The 18867-nt window shown below is 38.9% G+C and overlaps 1 protein-coding gene and 1 non-coding gene across 4 annotated transcripts in view; both read right to left on the bottom strand.

Annotated features, from left to right (window-relative positions):
- The window catches only part of POLR3E (RNA polymerase III subunit E), a 30997-nt gene extending 26804 nt beyond the window's left edge, over positions 1–4193 (bottom strand). The window contains exons 1-2 of one of the 3 annotated variants that reach the window (XM_074206187.1): positions 4119–4190; positions 1319–1402 (exon numbers count right to left, since the gene is read on the bottom strand). The gene's annotated coding sequence lies outside the window, so the exon portion shown is untranslated. Of the gene's footprint in view, positions 1–1318; positions 2404–4118 lie in introns of those variants that run through there. The other 2 variants (XM_074206188.1, XM_074206185.1) reach the window with 2 other exon arrangements.
- A 336-nt stretch (positions 4194–4529) lies between these two features.
- TRNAL-AAG (transfer RNA leucine (anticodon AAG)) lies at positions 4530–4611 on the bottom strand. Its single transcript has one exon. It is a non-coding gene; the product is annotated as a tRNA-Leu (tRNA).
- Between the last annotated feature and the right edge of the window lie 14256 nt (positions 4612–18867).

Raw genomic sequence — 18867 nt, 5'->3', positions numbered from 1 at the left:
GCATAAACTCCAAGGATGTCAATGATACTCCAAGGAGTACCTCAAAGGATACTCAAAAGATATTCCAAAGCTAAAAGACAGTTCCTATATCCACCAATATTCATAGATTTTTTTTTTTTTTTTACTGTAGCAAAAGAACTGGAAACGAAGTAGATGCCCTTTTGTTGAGGAAGTTGTAGTATGTGATTGTAATGGAATATTGGTGCTGGAAAAAGTAAATAACATGAATATAGAAAAGCATGGCAATATGGGAAAAGGAGCTAATGCAAAATAATATAAACAAAACCAAGAAAATAAATATCAATATAAAAGAATTATTGAAAGGGAATGCTATGAAATCATAACTAAATGTTATAACCCAAACCCGAAGAGAATGAAGATGGCTTCTTTGTGGAGGTTGGGGATGATGGGTGTGGCATGTGAATCCATGTACATATTTGGTTGACAATATAGTTTTGCCAGAATTATTTTTTCCCTTCAATCAGTGTTGATAAAGAGTGAAGAAGTACACCTCTCTCTTTACTTTGGAAAAGTGGGAGACTAAAGGTGAAGAATGTTGGCAATGCTGTCAAACATGTTTTTTGTGTCAGTTTTATTTAATTTTTTTTCTTTTTAATGTTATAAGGGAAGGCTTACTGAGTGGAGAGATAGGAAATGACTGTGATGGAAAAAACATCAATAGAAATATATGGGCTGTTATTGTTTAAAGAAGGCTAGCTAAATTCTGAGAGGTACATCACCAAGATGACCATTTGATGATGAACTTTTTGGTCATATCTACTAAGAGGGATTATTATAGATCTGTTGAAGTGGAGGGAGCACCCACATAGGAAAAATTCTTGCTCAATGAAATATCTATCTATATCCATATCTATATATATAGGTCTCATCATTCTCCTTGAGAACAGAGAACTTGTCTTTTTATTTTTAGTATCTCCCTCAGTGCCTAAGAAATTATTCTTCACAGTTGGTACTTAAAAAATGGATGAATTAGAGAATATAAGACCAAATAAAATCAAATGCATAACTGCAAATTACCATTAACTGTATGGTACCCACACTTCCATAGGGAGTAAAGTGCTCAAAAGAAAAAAAAGGTAGACTAGAGATCTGATATTCAGTTACCTACCTCTGTTCTTCTCTCTTTCTGTTTTCTGAGGTTTATGTTTGAATGTTTCTACCTTTCTCCTGCTCATTGTACCACCTCTGAAGTTTTTCCCCCTTATTCATAAGAAAACAGTTCCTTCCCAGCCCTCATGAACACTATAGTCTCAAAGGGTATCTTAAAGAAACAAAGGAAGACCTGGAGAGCACATACCTATCTGCCCAGATGGGCAGATGTGGGTTTGCCCTCAGAGTAGTACACCAATAGCCAGGTTCTCCTCTGGAATGTGAAAACCAACTGAAAGAAAAAGGCAGCATGAAGAAAACAAACAAACAAAAAAAATAAGAACATCCTGTCCACTGTAACTGACAGAAATTCATCCCCGGGGCCATTACCCTTCTAGTTTTGGTCTGCACTCCATTGCTTTAGGCCTAGACTAGTCAGGCAATGAAACTAAGTCAACTCCAACTATGAATAATCCACTCAGAAAATGGAGGATTTACAGCATAATATCGAAGGTAGAGCAAATTTATGGTTTAGTAATGCTGAGATCTCAACAAAGGAAGGAGATTTTCTCCCTGCTATTCTCATAGAAATCAGGGATCCAGTACTGAGATCAGATTGTTTTATATCTTACCCTGGTCTCCTCTGACTCTCAACTTCTAAATGCTTTTGTTTGCTATAGAGGGGGAAAGAATGGGAAATTTCTGCTATCATATCACATTTGAAGACCAGGCAATTTTTAAGGAATCATCAAAATAGAAATGGGTGCAGAGAACTAGAATAGTCAGAAATCCCAAACTGGAGGGAAAAAAAGTTCTTGAGGATTAAAAGTACAAGCATATTTGGAAGAGAAGCAAGAAATGATGAAATCATTATCTAGTGTTCACTGTGCACCAAAGAACTGGCTTCAGACCTACTGAACAGGTGGGGAGGTCATCAGTCACAGAACCTCAAGGGTTCAAAAGGAAATAATGAAAGCTATCAGTTCTGCAACATATCAGCTATGTGACTTTAGACAAGTCTCTTCTCTGTGACTGTTTCCGTTTCAATAAAATGAGGGATTTAGACTAGATCTTCCAAGGTCACTTCCAAATCTAAGAGTTTGTGATTCTAGGCTGATCCTAATTTAAGGAATGAATAAGATGGCAGAATTGCTATCAGGACAAAGAAAGGGCAGGGACTGAATTTAGCTCTAAGTGAAAGAGCCCACTTCTGTAGAGGATACATATGTGTGTGTGTGTGTGTGTGTGTATATGTGTATGTATATATGTACACATACATATACATATATGTGTATAAACTATATAATCTCTCTATATACATATATAGATATCTATATATATACATAGGTAGATATATGGATATCTATATACATACACATATAGATATAGATATGTGGATATCTATATACAAATACATATAGATATCTATATACATATATAATAGATATATAGATACATATCTATATATAGATATAGATATCTACATATACATATACATATATGGATATATATACATATACAGACATATAGATAACTATATACATATATAACAGGTATACAGATACATAGATATCTATATGCTATATGTGTATCTATATATGCTATATCTATATATATACACATGCATGTAGATATCTACATATACATATAGATATGTGGATATCTATATACATACATATAGATAACTATAAACATATATAATAGGTATAAAGATACAGAGATATCTATTTACACAGATATCTACATATATGGATATCTATATACATATACAAACATATAGATAACCATAAACATACATAATAGGTATACAAATACGTAGATATCTATATATATGTAGATATCTGCATATACATATACGTATATCTATATACATATATAGACATGTACATAACTATATACATATAATAGGTATATAGATACACTGATATCTACATATACATATACACATAGCTATATGGATATCTATATACATATAGAGACATATAGATAACTATATACATATATAATAGGTATATAGATACATAGATATCTGTATAGATATCTACATATACGTATAGCTATATGGATATCTATGTACATATAGAGACATGTAGATAACTATATACATATATAATAGGTATATAGATACATAGATATCTGTATAGATATCTACATATACGTATACCTATATGGATATCTATGTACATATATAGACATGTAGATAACTATATACATATATAATAGGTATATAGATACATAGATATCTGTATAGATATCTACATATACATATAGCTATATGGATATCTATGTACATATATAGACATGTAGATAACTATATACATATATAATAGGTATATAGATACATAGATATCTATATAGGTATCTACATATACATATACCTATATGGATATCTCTATACATATAGATAACTATATACATAATAGATATATAGATACAGATAGATATGTATATACACGTATTTAGATAGATGTAGGTATCTATAAGCATATACATATATAGAGATACAGAGATATCTATATACGTGTATACATGATGGATGCATACATAGATGCCCTGACAGATAGGTGTCTATCTCTGTGCTCTCTCGGGTGGCCGGGTGTTGGCCTGCAGGGTCTTCTGCCCCGCTCGGCTTCTTCTCGCTGCTGCCATCTGCTGCGCCCCCTCAGACGCGGCTCTACCTGCCCCCGGGGGCCGGGGGCTGCCAGGTCCCGGCCCCGACTCGCCTCCTTTCCGGCCCAGCCTGCGGAGCGCGCCCCCCCCCCCCCGCGGCTCGGCAGCGCCGGAGCCCCCGGACAGGTGCCTGCGGGGCCCCCCCGCCCGCTTCCCGCCGGGCCCGGCATCGGGGGTCGATGGGTAACGCCGCCCCCCGGCTCCACGGAGGGGGCCCCGGCCGCCCCCTCCCCCCGCGCTGCGGGTCGGCCCGCGCCCCGGGCCCGGGCCCCTCCCTCGGCCGCGGCCCGGGCCCGGCCTCGCCCTGCGCCGGCGCCGCCGAGGCGGCTCTCACTCACCTGCCGAGGAGCCGGGGCGGGCGGCCGCGGGGCGCGGGGCGGGAGGCGGCGGCGGGGGCAGGGGCGGCGGCGGCGGCGGCGGCGGGCCCGGCTCCCTCAGGCAGCAGCCATGTTGCCGAGAAAACTCCAGCAGCCACGTGGGGGGAGTCGGGCCCTCCCCCTGCTCTTCCTTTTACCCACAATGCCCCGCCCCGAAGAGGCGGCACTTTGCGGCGGGACCGGCAGGGGGCGGCAGACACGGCTCCCCCCGCCCCCGCGGCCTCCTCTCTCCCCCCGCCCCCTTCTTCTCTTCCGACACCTCCGGCCCGGGGAGGAAGAGCCCCCCCGCCCCCGCCAACGCGCGACTCCCGCCCCGAAACCGTAGGCGGCGCCCAAGCGCGATGGGCCGGGGAGGACCAAAAAGCCAACGTCTGGCAGCGGTGGGATTCGAACCCACGCCCCCGAAGAGACTGGAGCCTTAATCCAGCGCCTTAGACCGCTCGGCCACGCTACCCAGATGGGAGGCGCCGCTTCCTGGGACCTCGTCAACGTGTGGCGAGGAGCTTTCACTTTCTGCAGCTTCAGAGTAGGACCTCGGGGCGCCCGGGCAGCGCCCAGCCCCCGCCCCAAGCACGTGCGTCCGGGAGGGCATGCTGCCCCGGCGGGCTCCGAAGCCTGCTGACTAGGGACCCGTGAATCGCGCTCTCTCGCAAAGACGCCGGCTATTGTGCCTCTTTTTAAATTAAAAAAAAAATTTCTTCCTATTTTTAAAAATTACATTTTATTTTTATGAATGTCTTTTAAAAAAAATCTCTCTCTCTTCCCCTCCCATCCCCCCTTTACCCAGCAAGACAAAAATGAAGAAATAAAGGGGGGGGGGTGCAATTCAACACGTATTTGCATTATTTCACAGCCATAGTCGCCCAGTCTGGGATTCAGGAAAGGAGACAGAGGAGGTATATTTTCTTATCTCTTCTTTGGGACATAATTACACAACTTTCAGCGTCATTTTTACTGCATTTCCCATTTACATTACTGTGGTCACGTATGTGGTTTTCCAGGTTTCTACTTAACTTTACAGTAACCCAAAGCATACAAATCTTCCCATGATTACCAAAAGGATAATAAATAGCAAACTGTTAAGACTAAGGTTGCTACAAATCATCAATAACAAAAAACTGGAACACTAAACACACTGATAAAGGAGCTGTGGATTGGTCTAATCATGCTAGAAAGCAATTTGGAATTATGCTGAAAAAGTGAGCAGAATCTTCATTCCCTTTGAACTCGAAATACTAAGACTCAGATACTCCAAAGTGACTGAGGAGGGGAAAATTTCATATATCAAAATATTCATAGCACTTTTTGCCTTAAGAAAGAATTGGAAACAGATCATGGTTTGGAAATCTGTTTTATGGAATTGTGCCAGGTAAAAGCAGTGTAATATTATTGTCTTTAAAAAAGGGGAATCTGAAAGCCTTTTAATTATTTCTAAGGACTTCTTCTATAAATTTTTTAATTTGATTTGAAAAGGTGTGAAAGAATAAGGTGGAAACCACCCTAGTTAGCTCTGGTTCCTTGATTAGGTGAAACTACTTTTTGATGAAATCAAACTACCAGAACAGAAAATGAATAGGACCTGTATAACCTCCTTGATTCAATCATAGAGAATTCCTTAAGCAATTTGTCTGAAAGGAAGAAATCAAGAAAACAAATATATATTGATCATTAAGTGTGAGCTGCTGTGTAAGCCTAAATAAAGAAATGTAAAATTTTGCTTTCATGGAGCTATATATGATGACTTGAACATAACTTCAGCTTTAGACACTAGCATTGAAGTATGAGGAAAAGAAGTCTTGATTTTTAGCTGAAATTTGAAGAAAGTCAGGAAGCAGAGGAGAAGGTAGAGCATTCCAGGCTTAGGAGACAACCAATAGAAGACTTGGCATCAAGTAAGTGGAATGGATTGTTTGAGCAACAGCAATCTCAAAAAAGAGAAATAAATTCAGAGCAAATAGGGCAAAGGGAGGAATGATCAATACCAGAAAAAGAAATTATTGAAGAGAGCTATTGGCCTCACAGAGCCAGAGGAGGGCCCAGGCTGAGGAAAGTCCTGAAAAAAGGAAAGCTTCTTGAAACCTGCAGATTCACGTCACCATAATATCTTATAATGTCTCATTACCCAAATTTTTCAGTAAACTGAATTTTGCCTCACTGACAAAGAACTCAGGGGTTAACTAAAGACAGATTTAAATGTAAGTTTGGGCAGAGAGATATATAACCTCTGCCTAAGTGATAGGGATTTTCCTAACTAGGAATTCAAGAGCAATTATACCTATACTCAAAACTTTTCATCTAAAATAAACTCCCTGGTATTAAAGGGGAGGTAACAAATCAAAGAAGGCACCAAGTGGACATTTTTGTTGGACACATTATATTTCCCCTATATGTAAAATGAGCTAATTATTATAAGGAGGTATTACAATGGTATCACATCCTTGATAAATGTTTAAGTAATATATATAAATGTTTAATATATATATTAATGAGAAGTTATTACACACACACACACACACACACACACAAATTCCAGTTCAATCCAACAAGTTTGCATTAAATTCCTTATAATAAGTTTCAGTCTGTATATGGGGTGCTAGATATATACAAGCACCAAAAAAAAATTCCTATCTTCAAGAAGCTTATAAGCCTGAAAATTCTTGATAAATGAAAACTATATACTATACGCATATGATCCTCATATTTTGCCTAGATTTTAACCTGGTTAAAAACAGTCATCCTACCTGAAAGCAGCCAAGCTTCCCAGAGAGCTGAGTAAGCTCTAGTTGACCTACTTCATCACCCTAATTTCACAAACCTGCTTGAAGCTATCATGCTGATTTTATTCTTATATCACATCCTTACATCCTCACCTGGAAGAAAAGGGCTATTATCTTCATTTTACAGTTGAGAAAGCTGAGGTTGAAAAAGGTTAAATGATTTGCCTAGGACATAGGTAAGACAATATTATGTTTTCCTGCCTGCAAATCCAGTGTTCTAGGGATCCACTGAGCCACCTAGCTCCAAAAAAAATGTTTTCCTGCCTGCAAATCCAGTGTTCTAGAGATCCACTGAGCCACCTAAGCTACAAAAAAATGAGAGGTAGACTAAGTCAACTCAAACTTTTACCTTGGACATTCTACAGTTATATGACCTTGGAGTGTAGTGTGGGGATGATGGAAAGGAATAGGGGTGGGGAGAATGACTTTCCTACTTGATTCCTTCTCATTATTTGCATAGTTTATCTACTTATATTTTTGTGTGTAAATCAATGACTTACAAAAGATATAATTATACTGAATGAAGTCATGGGTCAAAAAAAAAAGAAAAAAAGAAACCATCATGCTGAATGTCTTCAAGCCAGCAATGAGGCAGAGCTCAGTAGGAAGGTGATTCCATTCCTTAAGATGAATTTGGGATCCAGACAGAGTTCCCTCTGCTTAGTAGAGCCAGTTGAGGCAAGAATCTCTGTCTTTGCTAAACTGTTCTTATTGAAGAAGAATATCTAGAAGAGTGGTGACAGAGGACAAGGACCTGATTTACTTGTTTTGGAATTAGCAAGAAATATATAATTACACAAATCACATTCACTGTCACCATGCAGGCAAGAATGCTCACAGCAAAGACATGACCTGCTTCATCTCAACCTTAAAATGGTTCAAAATCCCAGCCATGGTAAAGCAAAACCCAGTGGGTGTCATTTTGCTATTCAGATAAAAAATGGGCATTTATTAAGTTACTACATGTTCAGGCACTGTGTTGAATGATTTGCAAATATGTCATTTGATCCTCACAGCTACCTTAGGAGATAGTGTTATTACTATTTCCATTTTAAAGTTGAGGAAAACAAAGCTTAAATGACTTGCCCAGTCACAGAGCTAGTAAGTATCTGAGGCTTAATTTGAACTCTTCAGGTTCAATCCATGTAGCTCTTACCAGGATGTCTGAATTTACATGAAAGAAATATTGCTTTGGGGAAGCTAGGTGGCACACTGGATAAAGCACTGGCCCTGGAGTCAGGAGTACCTGGGTTCAAATCCAATCACAAACACTTAATAATTACCTAGCTGTGTGGCCTTGGGCAAGCTACTTAACCCCATTTGCCTTGCAAAAACCTAAAAAAAAATATATTGCTTTACATCTCTGAGGTACCACCTCACACCTCTCAGATAGGCCAATATAACCAGAAAGGACAATGATCAATGTTGGAAGGGATGTGGGAAATCTGGGACACTAATACATTGTTGGTGGAGCTGTGAACTCATCCAGCCTTTTTGAAGAGCAATTTGGAATTACTCCCAAAGGGCAACAAAAATGTCTATGCCCTTTCATTCAGCAATACCACTATTGGGTCTTTACTCTGAAGAGATTATGAAAAATTGTAAGAACATCACTTGTACAAAAATATTCAGAGCAGCTCTGTTTGTGGTAGCAAAGAATTGGAAATCGAGGGGATGTCCATCAATTGGGGAATGGCTTAACAAACTGTGGTATATGTATGTCATGTAATACTATTGTTCTATTAGAAACCAGGAGGGATGGGAATTCAGGGAAGCCTGGAAGGATGTGCATGAAGTGATGCTGAGTCAGATGAGCAGAACCAGAAGAACATTGTTCATCCTAACAGCAAGATGGGGGTGATGATCAACCTTAATGGACTTGTTCATTCCATCAGTGCAACAATCATTTAATTAAAAAAAAACATTATCTTATTATATAATTTTGCTCTCTCTTATACTTTATTTTTCTTCCTTAAGGATATGATTTCTCTCTCATCATATTCAACTTAGATCAGTGTATACCATGGAAACAATGTAAAGACTAACAGACTGCCTTCTGTGGGGAGTTGGGAGGAAGGAAGCAAGATTAAGGGAAAAATGCAAAGCTCTAAATAAATAAAAAACTTGAAAGAATATTGCTTTTAAAAAAAGCTGTGTAAATAAAATTGAATTCTCTGACTTCTGATTAAGTTTAACACTTTCGTTTTAAATTTCCCTGCTTTTTCCTCTGTTCTCTTATCTTCTAAATTTCTTTCAAGTTGAGTATTACAGAAACAAGCTATGAACCACTTTCCTAGATGATAAAAATACTTTTTAAGGTCAACAAACATTTCTTGAACACTTACTAATGTGCTACTATTGAAAGCAATACCCAGGATTGTGGGGTAAGGAATTCAAAGATGTTTTCATCACACAATCCATATTGTCCAGGTAGCAACAACAACCTACTTTGTAAACCTTAAAGCATTCTTCAGATGTTGGTTATTGTATCGCCTTGTCAAGAAAATAATGTGTGGGCTTGTATGCTGTTCCTCTATTCCCCAACCTGAGAGCTACTTAGTGGAGGGCTATAGTTCATCATTTTTATCTCCTGGACCCAATATTGATCATTAGCTTTAATTATTTTGCCTGTTTTCTAAGCAGTATTCTGACTTTTCTTAAAAAGAGAGAGAGAGAGAGAGAGAGAGAGAGAGAGAGAGAGAGAGACTTGGGGAAAGTCAGTCAGTAAGCGTTTATTGAGCTTTTACAGTGTGTTAAGCATTATACTAAGCACTGAGGAAATAAGGAAAAAAAAGAAATAAAGAAAAGCAAAACACTTCCCTCAAGAAGCTTACATTTTAATAGAGACACAACATAAAACAAGATACATTTTGAATAAATGGAAGTTAATCATGGAGTTAATCAGCTCAATAGAAAGAATTCCTGGCCTGGAGTCAGAAAGACCTGAGTTTAAATCTGGTTTTAGACATTTTACTACCTGTGTGACTTTGAGCAAATCACTTACAGGTAGACTCAATTGAATAGGGAAAGTTCCTTGGGATAGGGGAAGGAGAGAACTGAGGTTTCCTGAGGAATATAGGTGAGATTTGTGCTGAGTTTTGAGTCTAGTCATGGGGCAGAGGGGAGGAAAGAGAGCATTCTAGATCTGATGGTGATGCAGAGAATTATGAATGTAGAAAAATTATAATCAGAAACAAATTCTGTAATCTTTTAATGCTGTTAAAATCTGGGAATCTTGTTAAGGGTGTGGAAGGATCTTTGCTCTTGAGATGTAAATTGACTAATTTGTATCCTGTAAACCCCCAGCCTTCAAAGCTCTACCTGGTTTGGATCACATAAGGAGGAGGGATTTTCCCCTGTTGTCCTCAGAGCCCAGAGAAGGGGCAAGACTATGACACCTGGGCTGGAACTCTGCTCTGGGCTGCTCCTCCCTCCCTCTGGTCCATTCAGCTCTCTCTGTCTATCCTGATCTCCTCTCTGTCTCAGTCTCTGTCTACCAAGCAACCATGCCTAGTCTTTTGTTATTCACCCTGTCCTAAAGTGCTTGTTGACCCTTAAGGAGGAAAAGGTTTTTTTTTTAACCTGTTTACTTTGCTATGTTTCATAATAAAATCCTGAGCAGTTTTTTTTGGGGGGGAGGTTGCAAGGCAATGGGGTTAAGTGGCTTGCCTAAGGCCACACAGCTAGGTAATTATTAAGTGTCTGAAGCCAGATTTGAACTCAGTACTCCTGACTTCAGGGCTGTACTCTATCTACTGGGCCATCTAGCCACCCCACCTGAGCAGTTTTAAAATCACAGAGAGCATGCAAAGTCTTTCTTCTTTCAGTGGGCCCCAAATTCCTATCTTTTCTAGCTACACCAAATCCCAGTGGCAACAATGGAATATCACCTGTTAGGATCAGCAAGTAGGACAGTTTTGTTGGATCTTGAGGTCAGGTTGTGAAGGTCTTTAAATAACAAAGAGGAGATTTTATTTTATATTTGATCCTGGAGGAAAGAGGGTGCCACTGGAGATTACTGAGTATGGGGTTCTCATACACCAATCTGTGCTTTTGGAAGATCATTTTAACAACAGAATGGAAGATGCATTGGAATGGGTAAACAATTGAAAGTACACAGGTATGAAACCTTAGTTTTGTGAAGGATCATAGAGCAGAAAGGGTCATTTGTTGTAATTGTTCAGTCAGGTCCATGGAGTTTTCTTGTCAAAGATCCTGGAATGGTTTGCCATTTCCTTGTCCAGTGTGCTCCCATTTTATGGTAAGGAACTGAGGCAAATAGAGGATAATTGATTTGTCCCAGGTTAACACAGCTAGCAAGTTATCTGAAGTCTGATTTGAAATCAGGTCTTCTTGCCTCCAAGTCTGCTACTTTATCCACTCTACTATCTAGTTGCACATGAAGTCACCTTAGAGATGATTTAAGTCAATCTCATTATTTAATATATTAAGGAAATTGAGGCTTAAAGAGTCTCTGAGTATAAGCTGAACCTATGAACTCCAGCAGCCAAAACAAAGTGCCACCCATTACTGCCATCTCTGAAAACCCTTAAATATGATTCTGACATAATTTAAGACCCAAAAAAGACACCTACCTCAGGGTTGTTGAAAATAGATAGCTTTTTTTCATCCTAAATCCTTTGGAATAGCCTTGGATCATTGAATTAGTGTGTATATTGCCAACTCTAAAATTGTAAAAAACCTTAAAAACATAGGGTTAAAATAAAATGACAGTAAATATAGGTTAGACATTTTAAGTTTTATTCTCTTAAGGTCTTACCTCTAAACCTTAAGGTGGAGACAATCTATCCAAGATGATGACTCGGACCTGGGAAAGAAATTGGACTTTATATAGAAACAGAGAATAGGGAAAATCATTAACTTCCACAGTGGTCTAACCATAGAAGTTGCACAATATCTCTGCCCAAAACTGATCCTCAAAGATTATCATCTTTTTTACAATATTATCTGAAACTCTTGTTGTCTCTTCCTGGTAGGATAGTTTCTCAGCATCCTGCTCATTGTTCTCCTAAGTTTGTAGTTAATATAGGGATGTTTTAGGGATTTGATGTAGCCAAATTTAAGATTGAGAGTTTTGAATGGTGAAAGAATTCATGCACATTCCTGGGATTTAAAACTGCTCAGGATTTATTAGAAGCCTACAACATTCTGGAGAAGTAGCAAGCAGTTTGTAATCAGCTAGAAGGCTGAGTAATAAAATAGTAGATGAGATTTGTTTGGGAAACAGAGAGAGAGAGAGAGAGAGAGAGAGAGAACAGCTAGGGAGAGCTGGCAGGCTGGAGACTGAGGGCAAAGGGGAAATCCCTCCCCCTCTTATTTGATCTAAACCAGGTAAAAGATTGAAAGTTGGTAAATGGGAATGAGGAGGCCTTAAAAATTTTACATTTAGCAATGGAACAATAGGAGTCAATTTACTTCACAGGAGCAAATAACATTTTTTACAAAGTTTAACAGATAAAGTATTACAAAATCTATTTCCAATTACAAATCTCCTATATTCATAACTCCCTGTATTAGGAAAAAATGCCTAGGAATCTTAATTTCTATCCAGGGAGACAAGGTGACTGATATGAAACCAGAGTATTCTTTAGAGAAATCAGTCTTTTTACTTGGATATAGTTTTGAGAAATTATTAATTCTTAACAATACCTAAGTCAGTCACATTTGATTATTGTATAGTATTGCTTTTACTGTGTATAATATTCTCCTGGTTCCGTTTACTTCACTTTTCATCAGCCATGTACAGTCTGCCAAGGTTTTTCTGAAACCATCCTGAACATTATTTCTTTTTTTTTCCTTAGGTTTTTGCAAGGCAAATGGGGTTAAGTGGCTTGCCCAAGGCCACACAGCTAGGTAATTATTAAGTGTCTGAGGTATGATTTGAACCCAGATATTCCTGACTCCAGGGCTGGTGCTCTATCCACTTTGCCACCTAGCTGCCCCTTGAACATTATTTCTTACAGTACAATAGCATCCCATTACAACTATATACCGTAATTTGTTTAACCATTTCCCAATTGAAAAGCTTGTCTTCAATTTTCAAATATTTGCTAACAGAAAAAAGATAAAGCAGAAGTTCTTAATATTTTTTTGATTGTGTGTCATGGACCCCTTTTTGGATTCATTTTCAGAATGTTTTATATGAAACCCACTGGATTACAAAAGAAACCATTTTTTTTTTTCAGTTAAGTTTTCAAAGTATTCTTAAAATGTTCACAGATTCCAGGATAAGAGCTCCTTGGTTATCAGTAAGACTTTTCAATGAATGATAGCACTTATAAGATTGAAAGATTTCTGAACTTGTTTATCCTCACTATGAGAACTACCTGTCTGTACCAATACAAGTTCATTTCAGCAAATATTTAAATTAATCCAGACAGCTTGTGCCAAAGGAACAAGGTATGAGAAATAGGAAGTCTTTCAGATTTTTGCTGTTGTTGTAAGACAATGGGGGTTAGGTGATTTGTCCACGATCACATACATGTAATGTTAATTGTCTGAGATAAGATTTGAACCCATGTTCTCCTGACTCCAGAACTGGTACTCTATTCACCCTGCCATCTAGCTGTCCCTAAGATGTTAGCTATCTTGAACAGGGATCTATTTGCAAATGGATTAATCTGGCTGGAACAGAGACTGTGTGGCATAGGCAATGTGAGATAGGTCTAGAAAAATAAGTCAGTCAGATATGAAGAGCTTTAAGAGTCAAACTATGGAAGCTAGGTCAGGTAGGGAAAAGAATGCTAGACCTGGAGTTCCTCAGTTCAAATCTTATCTCACATTTTCTAGCTGCGAGATCCCTGACAAATCACTTAACTTTAGTTGCTTCAGTTCTTCATCTGTAAAATGAGGGTACACTGGAGAAAGAATTGGCAAACCACTCCAGTATCTCTGCCAAGGAAATCCAAAAGAGAAGTCACAAAGAGGAAGACATGGCTTACTCAATCGAGCAGCAACAAAAAAAAAAATGCCAAACTAATGAGTTTTTATTTTGCACTATCTGCAATAGGAATTCATTAAAACTTCACTAACAGAAGTCAAATGGCAGCTTTGTGGAGGATGGATTGGAAAGGAGGAAATCCTGGAAATTAGGAGACCAAGACTAATTAATGTTCAGGCAAAAAAGATAAGGTCAAGGAAAAGATAATGAGGGCCTGAGGATGATTAGAAATATGATAAAAATTATTGGAATGGGATAATATTGCTGGAAAATGTGTACGGCTAAAGGTTTCAGGGGTTCAAGCAAATATGAAAGCAACCACTTAAAAGATCAGGTTAGACATGAAGGTGGGAGGCCATTCTAGGAATGGCCACACCCAGCTGAGGGAGATGTGTGAGAGAAAGAGAGAGAGAGAGAGACAGAGAGAGAGAGAGAGAGAGAGACAGACAGAAATTTAGATTAGATTAAGATAGGTCTAGGAAAGGAATTTAGAAGGAAGGGAGAAAGATATGATGAGGAGCCAGGCAGAGGAGAGAAGAAAAATTTAGATCAACATAAATCCAACTACATGGAGTGAGCTTTTTTTTTTTCAGTTTTTTGTTTTGAGAGACAAATGGGGTTAAGTGGCTTGCCCAAGGCCACACAGCTAGGTAATTATTAAGTGTCTGAGACCGGATTTGAACTCAGGTACTCCTGACTCCAGGGCCGGTACTTTATCCACTGCACCACGTAGCCGCCCCTGGAGTGAGCTTTTAAAGGGGCAGGAAGATGAGGTATATATTAGGCATACATAGATGGGGCTGCATCCTTTGTTCTTGAAGAAGACCATGACAGTAGGGAGGTGATGCCATGACATGCATGTTAATTGGATGGGGGGGCTGTGCTGAGTCACCAGCCTCACTTTCTCCTCCAGAGCCATCTGGGTCCAGTGGCTACATATGAATCAGGATGACAAGAGAAGGCCCAGGTTGCAGTCAGTGTTAAGTGACTTGTCCAAGGCCACACAGATATAGTGTCTAAAGTCATATTTGAATTCAGGTTCTCCTGACTTCAGGGCCAGTGCTCTATGCATTGAGTGATCCAGCTGCTTTGTGATAGAGGCAGTAGTAATTCAGAAAGCAGAGATGAGGTAATTAGGGACATAAGGGGTAGTAGCTCAGAGACTTAATCCTTTCAGGCTAGGGTGGTGCTAGGTGGGTGCTGTGGATAGAGCTCTAGTCTTGGAGTCGGGAGGATAGGAGTTTGAATTCAGCTTCAGATACTTGAAACTAGGTGTGTGACCTTGGGTTTAACCCTGTTTGCTTTTGCATCCAGAGCCATCTCCAGTCATATACTGATTCATATCTAGTCACTGGATCCAGAGAGCTCTGGAAAAGAATGTGAGGCTGGTTACTTAGGACAGCACCCACTTACTCAAATCCAATTCATGTGCTTGTCTAGTCAAGGCATCACCTCCTTGTGATGTGGTCTTCTTGGAAAATGAAGGACAAATGTTATTGATAGGGGATTATTTGGGGGGAGGTGGAGATTTACTGGGGAGGAGCAAGGAACTTTACTAAAAGTTCATTGAGTTCATCTCTACTTTAAAGTTCTTTAACCTCATCTCCATTGCTTTGTACAATAGGATAGAGTTCAGTGTTAATGTAAGATATATGGTCAATGCAGAGGGAACATATGTCTCTGTCCCATAATTTCTCTACTACAATAAGGTCATGGGGAAAATTCAGACAGTAACCTCAAAAAGAGTTTGAGGAAAGGTCACTTTGAGTTAGGGGAAGCAGAGAAGTCTGTATTATGAGACTTCCTTTAAAGATTTCAATGGGTAGAATTATTTTAGTTGAATGAGTTTGAGATGTGAAGAGCTTACATTAACAGAACCATACATAAAGAGCTGGGAGCAACTTGAGAGGCCATTTAACCCAATTGCTTTTACAGATGAGGAAACTGATGCACTCAAATTGAGGAGCTTGAGTGACTTGTTGAGGGTCACATAGTGTCTGCATGAAAAATGCATTGAAGTAGAAGTGTAGAAAAATGCACAGAAGTATGTTTGGGGCATAATTAGTAGTTCAATTTGACTAAATGTGGAATTTGTGTAAGACAGCATTTTTCAAACTTTTTTGGTCTTGGGGACAACCCTACGCTTTTTTTTTTCCAAAATAAGTTTTCATTAAGGTTAGATTTTTTTTTTGCCTCATTATAATTTTTCTCTGCGTACCTCTTTCTATGTAACAAAGTTACATATTTTTAAAGAGGAAGAGGAAAAAATATTTTAATTAGTTGATAGTTTGTAACATTTAAGTATCTGGTTTCTTAAGTACCTTACTTTTGCTCTTTGAGCTACACTCCTTATCTCAATATCCCTAATTACCTCTTCTTTGTTCTCTGAGCTTTGGGTCTCCTCCCATTGGGAAGCCAACCCACTCTTGGGGAGTGTGATCCCCCTAAATAAACTGTCATGTCCCTATATCCTTCCTTACCTGTCTATACCTTGATATTGGCTCCTGCTTCTGCTGCTGATCATCTATTCTATCTCTTCCTCTCTCCTGCTACTAACTACAGCAAAATGTAAATCTGTTTGGTCCTTAAATTCCTCTGGGTAAGAGTCAGTCTTTTAAATGAATTTATCAGTGTTTACTCAAATCCCTGAAGCCTTTAGCAGGCCACACTACCAATGCAATCTCTTTACAATTAGTTTTGTTTGGGGGCAACTAGGTGAACCAGCAGATAGAGCACTGACTTTGGGTGTCAGGAGAGTGGGAGTTCAAAGCCAGCCTCATGTACTTGCCACTTACTAGCCCTGAGATCGCCTCATATCCAGGGTAGTCTCCAGTCATTCTGATTCATATCTCTTGTCTGGAGGACAAAGTGAGGTTGGCGAATTAGTACAGCCCCCCCCCCCCCCCAAATCCAATTCATGTGCTTGTTTCCTCATCACCTCCCTGATGTCATGGTCTTCTTCGAGAATAAAGGATGGGGCGGCTAGGTGGCATAGTGGATAAAGCATCGGCCTTGGAGTCAGGAGTACCTGGGTTCAAATTCTGTCTCAGGCACTTAATAATTACCTAGCTGTGTGGCCTTGGGCAAGCCACTTAACCCCATTTGCCTTGCAAAAAAACCTTAAAAAAAAAGAGAATAAAGGACAAATAGCATCAGCTTTTGTTTATGTGGGTTTTATCTAGCAAAATATACCATATTAGGAATTATATAACATCATAATATTATGAAAATAGTTTTGACTCCTTGAAAGGGTCTCAGGGACCTCCAGACTACACTTTGAGAACCATTAATTGTTGTGATGGAACAAAGTCAAATGAGCCTGGAAAGTAGGCTGGTGATCAGATTAGTGAGGGCCTTAAGTGGTTTTGTATTATCTTCTGTGGGTGCTAAGGAGTCACAGAGGGTTTTTGAAGACTGACATGCCAGATAAATCTCTTATGCTAATAGGAAGAAGTGTTCTGGGGCAGATTTCAGATATAAAATGAAGCCTTACAAATTGGATAAAATGGAAAACTTCCATTAAAATAAAATCAGTTTTTATTTACTTGGTTCATTTAATTCTGACCCATAGCAGATCTGAAAGGAATCATGTTAAAATGGAGCAAATTTAAAACACAAGGAGAGAAGTGAAAGTAACTTTGTTCAGAGGGATGAATTAGAACTTTGAGGGACAAAGGGTAATATGAGCCATCTTAGAAGTTTGCCTAAGAGAAGTAAGAAATAGAAGGAACCAGTTGACCTTATATCAGAGGCATGTTTTTCCTCCCTTAACACCAACACAAACTGAACAAACCTGTGTGATGTAAGAAAATTGTTTCAGGATGAAATTATCTATAAAATGGCAAATATTAACATGGGTCAATCCTTACCTTGATTTGCTGAGGCTCATTTGGTTATTTAATTTAGTGTATCTTTTTCTCCTTCCTTCACTATCTCTGACTCCTGGGGGAGAAGCAGACTTCAAAAGCCTGAATCATTATATTTTTGTTATTCTTGATGCATTTGAATAGCTCATTTATTTATTTAGCATTCAGCCAAGTCAGATCATTGAATGCCTTTGTTGTTCTGTGTCTGATTCTTCATGACCCCATTTGGAGTTTTCTTGGCAAAAATACTGAAGAGACTTGACATTTCCATGAGGAAATTGAAGCAAACAGGGCAAAATGACTTGCCCAGAGTGATATAGCTAGTAAATGTCTGGGGTCAAATTTAATTTCAGGAAGATGAATCTATCTTCTGGACTTCAGGCATGCCACTCTATTCACCTTGCCACATTGAATGGTAGACTCAATTTACTTCATGGGCTCAAATAACCTCCTAGTTTTCTTCAATACAACTGACCCTAGAAGAAAGAAGTTATATTCCCCTTCTTCCATGAATCAGCATCAGGACTATTCTGGACTTTAGTTCTCTCATTTGTAAAATAAGGAGGTTTTCATTAAGTAACCTGTAAAATTACCCTTCAATTCCAATGTTCCATTCCTTATTAAAAACAAAACAAATATTATGTTAATAAGAAGTTCTAGTGTGGGAGGTGGCTCTTCTAGTTTTACAGACAGGCTACAAGCAATGATCAGGTGGATTGGCATTGACCTCAGAAGACTGGAATTTTTAAAGTGGAGGAATTTCTTCCTTTTTAGAAAGACAGCTCTTGAACACAGAAAAATTGAAAGAAAATGCAAAAAAAAAAGGACTTGGAATGAAACTTCTGCTTAAACTCCCTTAGTCTTTAAGGCATTCAGGAAATGTAAGGCTATTACCTAGCTGTGTGGCCTTGGGCAAGCCACTTAAACCCATTGCCTTGCAAAAACTAAAAAAAACAAACAAACCCAAAATAAATAATAATAATAATCAATCCATATAGGGCTTTTATCTAATTTAATACTCATAATAACCCTATTTTACCTGAAATTCATCTGTTATTAACCTCAATTTACAGACAAGGAAGTGGAGGTTTAGAGAAAGTAGTAAC

The sequence above is a fragment of the Macrotis lagotis genome, chromosome X (genome assembly GCF_037893015.1).
Source record: "Macrotis lagotis isolate mMagLag1 chromosome X, bilby.v1.9.chrom.fasta, whole genome shotgun sequence".
NCBI classification, from domain to species: domain Eukaryota; kingdom Metazoa; phylum Chordata; class Mammalia; order Peramelemorphia; family Peramelidae; genus Macrotis; species Macrotis lagotis.
Note: the sequence above shows the minus strand (reverse complement) of the source record. Positions and strands in the feature narration are given on the sequence as shown.